Source organism: Ascaphus truei, chromosome 18, assembly GCF_040206685.1.
Source record: "Ascaphus truei isolate aAscTru1 chromosome 18, aAscTru1.hap1, whole genome shotgun sequence".
In the NCBI taxonomy this organism is placed as follows: domain Eukaryota; kingdom Metazoa; phylum Chordata; class Amphibia; order Anura; family Ascaphidae; genus Ascaphus; species Ascaphus truei.
Window position 1 is genome coordinate 39403492 of NC_134500.1, and position 7092 is coordinate 39410583.

Here is a 7092-nt window from a genome sequence, read left to right on the forward strand (position 1 = left end):
TAACCACTACACTATGGAACTCTTACAAAAGTTTTCTGAAACAGCTTTTCAGTCTGCAAAAAAGCACATCAGATTCATTTGTGTGTACTTGAAATCTTGCTTAAATTGCGCTTACGTTCTCTGTTTAATAATATATATTTCAAAAAGTACACTTGAACAAACAAGAATCTTACTCTATTTGGTAAAGAAAAAATTGTTTGAAAGGATACTGAAACCATATCAAATATTTCTGGATTCAAGATTTCCGTTGCCGTTACAATATCTTGTTTTCGAAAACGTACATTTATGCATAAAAGACCAGACAACAACATAGTTCCACTGGGTTTTGAACCCAGGACCTTCTGCGTGTTAAGCAGACGTGATAACCACTTCACTATGGAACTCTTAAAATTGTTTCCTGAAACAGCTTTTCTGTCCGCAAGAAAGCACATCAGATTCATTTGTGTGTGCTCGAAACCTTGCTTAAATTGAGCTTACGTTTTCTGTTTAATAATATATATTTCAAAAAGTGCACTTGAACAAACAAGAATCTTACTCTATTTGGTAAAGAAAAAATTGTATGAAAGGATTCTAAAACCATAACCAATATTTCTGGATTCAAGATTTCGGTTGCCGTCACAATATCTTGTTTGAAAACGTACATTTATGCATTAAAGACCAGACAACTACATATTTCCACTGGGTTTTTAACCCAGGACCTTCTGCGTGTTAAGCAGACGTGATAACCACTACACTATGGAACTCTTAAAAATGTTTTCTGAAACAGCTTTTCTGTCCGCAAGAAAGCACATCAGATTCATTTGTGTGTGCTCGAAATCTTGCTTAAATTGAGCTTACGTTTTCTGTTTAAGATATATTTCAAAAAGTGTACTTGAACAAACAAGAATCTTACTCTATTTGGTAAAGAAAAAATTGTATGAAAGGATTCTAAAACAATAACAAATATTTCTGGATTCAAGATTTCTGTTGCCGTCACAATATCTTGTTTGAAAACATACATTTATGCATTAAAGACCAGACAACTACACAGTTCCACTGTGTTTTGAACAACGGACATTCTAAGTGTTAAGCAGATGTGATAACCACTACACTATGGTACTCTTACAAAAGTTTTCTGAAACAGCTTTTCAGTCTGCAAAAAAGCACATCAGATTAATTTGTGTGTGCTTGAAATCTTGCTTAAATTGAGCTTACGTTTTCTGTTTAATAATATATTTCAAAAAGTACACTTGAACAAACAAGAATCTTACTCTATTTGGTAAAGAAAAAATTGTATGAAAGGATTCTAAAACCATAACCAATATTTCTGGATTCAAGATTTCCGTTGCCGTCACAATATCTTGTTTGAAAATGTACATTTATGCATAGAAGACAAGACAACTACATAGTTCCACTGGGTTTTGAACCCAGGATCTTCGGCGTGTGAAGAAGACGTGATAACCACTACACTATGGAACTCTTAAAAATGTTTTCTGAAACAGCTTTTCAACAAAAAAGCACATCAGATTCATTTGTGTGTGCACAAAACCTTGCTTAAATTGAGTTTACGTTTTCTGTTTAATAATATATATTTCAAAAAGTACACTTGAACAAACAAGAATCTTACTCTATTTGGTAAAGAAAAAATTGTATGAAAGGATTCTAAAACCATAACCAATATTTCTGGATTCAAGATTTCTGTTGCCGTCACAATACTGTATCTTGTTTGAAAACGTACATTTAAGCATAGAAGATCAGACAACTACATAGTTCCACTGTGTTTTGAACAACGGACCTTCTGCGTGTTAAGCAGATGGGATAACCACTATACTATGGAACTCTCAAAATTGTTTCCTGAAACAGCATTTCTGTCCACAAGAAAGCACATCAGATTCATTTGTGTGTGCTCAAAATCATGCTTAAATTGAGCTTACGTTTTCTGTTTAATAAAATATATTTCAAAAAGTAAACTTAAACAAACAAGAATATTACTTTATTTGGTAAAGAAAAAATTGTCTGAAAGGATTCTAAAACCATAACCAATATTTCTGGATTCAAGATTTCTGTTGCCGTCACAATATCTTGTTTTCGAAAACAGAAATTTATGCATAAAAGACCAGACAACTACATAGTTCCACTGGATTTTGAACCCAGAACCTTCTGCGTGTTAAGTAGATGTGATAACCACTACACTATGGAACTCTTAAAAATGTGTTCTGAAACAGCTTTTCAGTCCGCAAAAAAGCACATCAGATTAATTTGTGTGTGCTTGAAATCTTGCTTAAATTGAGCTAACGTTTTCTGTTTAATAATATATATTTCATAAATTACACTTGAACAAACAAGAATCTTACTCTATTTGGTAAAGAAAAAATTGTATGAAAGGATTCTAAAACCATAACCAATATTTCTGGATTCAAGATTTCTGTTGCCGTCACAATATCTTGTTTGAAAACGTACATTTATGCATAAAAGACAAGACAACTACATAGTTCCACTGTGTTTTGAACAACTGACCTTCTGCGTGTTAAGCAGATGTGATAACCACTATACTATGGAACTCTTAAAATTGTTTCCTGAAACAGCTTTTCTGTCCGCAAGAAAGCACATCAGATTCATTTGTGTGTGCTCGAAACCTTGCTTAAATTGAGCTTACGTTTTCTGTTTAATAATATATATTTCAAAAAGTACACTTGAACAAACAAGAATCTTACTCTATTTGGTAAAGAAAAAATTGTATGAAAGGATTCTAAAACCATAACCAATATTTCTGGATTCAAGATTTCTGTTGCCGTCACAATATCTTGTTTGAAAACGTACATTTATGCATTAAAGACCAGACAACTACATAGTTCCACTGGGTTTTTAACCCAGGACCTTCTGCGTGTTAAGCAGACGTGATAACCACTACACTATGGAACTCTTAAAAATGTTTTCTGAAACAGCTTTTCAGTCCGCAAAAAAGCACATCAGATTAATTTGTGTGTGCTTGAAATCTTGCTTTAATTGAGCTAACGTTTTCTGTTTAATAATATATATTTAATAAAGTACACTTGAACAAACAAGAATCTTACTCTATTTCGTAAAGAAAAAACTGTCTGAAAGGATACTAAAACCATATCCAATATTTCTGGATTCAAGATTTTCGTTGCCGTTACAATATCTTGTTTTCGAAAACGTACATTTATGCATAAAAGACCAGACAACTACATAGTTCCACTGGGTTTTGAACCCAGGACCTTCTGCAGGTTAAGCAGACGTGATAACCACTACACTATGGAACTCTTAAAAATGTTTTCTGAAACAGCTTTTCTGTCCGCAAGAAAGCACATCCGATTCATTTGAGTGTGCTCGAAATCTTGCTTAAATTGAGCTCACGTTTTCTGTTTAATAATATATATTTCAAAAAGTACACTTGAACAAACAAGAATCTTACTCTATTTGGTAAAGAAAAAATTGTATGAAAGGATTCTAAAACCATAACCAATATTTCTGGATTCAAGATTTCTGTTACCGTCACAATATCTTGTTTGAAAACGTACATTTAAGCATTAAAGACCAGACAACTACATAGTTCCACTGTGTTTTGAACAACGGACCTTCTGCGTGTTAAGCAGATGTGATAACCACTACACTATGGAACTCTTACAAAAGTTTTCTGAAACAGCTTTTCAGTCTGCAAAAAAGCACATCAGATTCATTTGTGTGTACTTGAAATCTTGCTTAAATTGCGCTTACTTTTTCTGTTTAATAATATATATTTCAAAAAGTACACTTGAACAAACAAGAATCTTACTCTATTTGGTAAAGAAAAAATTGTTTGAAAGGATACTGAAACCATATCCAATATTTCTGGATTCAAGATTTCCGTTGCCGTTACAATATCTTGTTTTCGAAAACGTACATTTATGCATAAAAGACCAGACAACAACATAGTTCCACTGGGTTTTGAACCCAGGACCTTCTGCGTGTTAAGCAGACGTGATGACCACTTCACTATGGAACTCTTAAAAATGTTTTCTGAAACAGCTTTTCTGTCCGCAAGAAAGCACATCCGATTCATTTGAGTGTGCTCGAAATCTTGCTTAAATTGAGCTTACGTTTTCTGTTTAATAATATATATTTCAAAAAGTACACTTGAACAAACAAGAATCTTACTCTATTTGGTAAAGAAAAAATTGTATGAAAGGATTCTAAAAACATAACCAATATTTCTGGATTCAAGATTTCTGTTACCGTCACAATATCTTGTTTGAAAACGTACATTTAAGCATTATAGACCAGACAACTACATAGTTCCACTGTGTTTTGAACAACGGACCTTCTGCGTGTTAAGCAGATGTGATAACCACTACACTATGGAACTCTTACAAAAGTTTTCTGAAACAGCTTTTCAGTCTGCAAAAAAGCACATCAGATTCATTTGTGTGTACTTGAAATCTTGCTTAAATTGCGCTTACGTTTTCTGTTTAATAATATATATTTCAAAAAGTACACTTGAACAAACAAGAATCTTACTCTATTTGGTAAAGAAAAAATTGTTTGAAAGGATACTGAAACCATATCAAATATTTCTGGATTCAAGATTTCCGTTGCCGTTACAATATCTTGTTTTCGAAAACGTACATTTATGCATAAAAGACCAGACAACAACATAGTTCCACTGGGTTTTGAACCCAGGACCTTCTGCGTGTTAAGCAGACGTGATGACCACTTCACTATGGAACTCTTAAAAATGTTTTCTGAAACAGCTTTTCTGTCCGCAAGAAAGCACATCAGATTCATTTGTGTGTGCTCGAAATCTTGCTTAAATTGAGCTTACGTTTTCTGTTTAATAATATATATTTAAAAAAGTACAATTGAACAAACAAGAATCTTACTCTATTTGGTAAAGAAAATATTGTATGAAAGGATTCTAAAACCTTAACTAATATTTCTGGATTCAAGATTTCTGTTGCCGTCACAATATCTTGTTTGAAAACGTACATTTATGCATTAAAGACAAGACAACTACATAGTTCCACTGGGTTTTGAACAAGGGACCTTCTGCGTGTTAAGCAGATGTGATAACCACTACACTATGGAACTCTTAAAATTGTTTCCTGAAACAGCTTTTCTGTCCGCAAGAAAGCACATCAGATTCATTTGTGTGCTCAAAATCATGCTTAAATTGAGCTAACGTTTTCTGTTTAATAAAATATATTTCAAAAAGTAAACTTGAACAAACAAGAATATTACTCTATTTGGTAAAGATAAAATTGTCTGAAAGGATTCTAAAACCATAACCAATATTTGTGGATTCAAGATTTCTGTTGCCGTCACAATATCTTGTTTGAAAACGTACATTTAAGCATAGAAGACCAGACAACTACATAGTTCTACTGTGTTTTGAACAACGGATCTTCTGCGTGTTAAGCAGATGTGATAATCACTACACTATGGAACTCTTAAAATTGTTTCCTGAAACAGCTTTTCTGTCCGCAAGAAAGCACATCAGATTAATTTGTAAGTGCACGAAACCTTGCTTAAATTGAGCTTACGTTTTCTGTTTAATAAAATATATTTCAAAAAGTACACTTGAACAAACAAGAATCTTACTCTATTTGGTAAAGAAAATATTGTCTGAAAGGATACTAAAACCATAACCCATATTTCTGGATTCAAGATTTCCGTATTCAAGATTTCCGTTGCCGTCCCAAAATCGTGTTTGAAAACGTACATTTATCCATAAAAGACAAGACAATTACATAGTTCCAGTGGGTTTTGAACCCAGGACCTTCTGCGTGTGATGCACACGTGATAACCACTACACTATGGAACTCTTAAAATTGTTTCCTGAAACAGATATTCTGTCCGCAAGAAAGCACATCAGATTCATTTGTGTGTGCTCGAAACCTTGCTTAAATTGAGCTTACGTTTTCTGTTTAATAATATATATATTTCAAAAAGTACACTTGAACAAACAAGAATCTTACTCTATTTGGTAAAGAAATTTTTTTCTGAAAGGATACTAAAACCATATCCAATATTTCTGGATTCAAGATTTCCGTTGCCGTTACAATATCTTGTTTGAAAACGTACATATATGCATAAAAGACCAGACAACTACATAGATCCACTGTGTTTTCAACAACAGACCTTCTGCGTGTTAAGCAGATGTGATAACCACTACACTATGGAACTCTTAAAATTGTTTCCTGAAAAAGCTTTTCTGTCCGCAAGAAAGCACATCAGATTCATTTGTGTGTGATCAATATCATGCTTAAATTGAGCTTACGTTTTCTGTTTAATAAAATATATTTCAAAAAGTAAAGTTGAACAAACAAGAATCTTACTCTATTTGGTAAAGAAAAAATTGTATGAAAGGATTCTAAAACCATAACCAATATTTCTGGATTCAAGATTTCCGTTGCCGTCACAATATCTTGTTTGAAAATGTACATTTATGCATAAAAGACAAGACAACTACATAGTTCCATTGTGTTTTGAACAACTGACCTTCTGCGTGTTAAGCAGATGTGATAACCACTATACTATGGAACCCTTAAAAATGTTTTCTGAAACAGCTTTTCTGTCCGCAAGAAAGCACATCAGATTCATTTGTGTGTGCTCGAAATCTTGCTTAAATTGAGCTTACGTTTTCTGTTTAATAATATATATTTCAAAAAGTACACTTGAACAAACAAGAATCTTACTCTATTTGGTAAAGAAAAAATTGTATGAAAGGATACTAAAACCATATCCAATATTTCTGGATTCAAGATTTCCTTTGCCGTCACAATATCTTGTTTGAAAACGTACATTTATGCATAAAAGAGAAAACAACTACATAGTTCCACTGGGTTTTGAACCCAGGACCTTCTGCGTGTGAAGCAGACGTGATAACCACTACACTATGGAACTCTTAAAATGTTTCCTGAGATAGCTTTTCTGTCCGCAAGAAAGCACATCAGATTCATTTGTGTGTGCTCAAAATCATGCATAAATTGAGCTAACGTTTTCTGTTTAATAAAATATATTTCAAAAAGTTAACTTGAACAAACAAGAATATTACTCTATTTGGTAAAGATAAAATTGTCTGAAAGGATTCTAAAACCATAACCAATATTTGTG

At 32.9% G+C, this 7092-nt stretch overlaps 1 non-coding gene across 1 annotated transcript; it reads right to left on the bottom strand.

Annotated features, from left to right (window-relative positions):
- Positions 1–6809: 6809 nt before the first annotated feature.
- Positions 6810–6882, bottom strand: TRNAV-CAC (transfer RNA valine (anticodon CAC)). The gene has a single exon. It is a non-coding gene; the product is annotated as a tRNA-Val (tRNA).
- Positions 6883–7092: the final 210 nt, after the last annotated feature.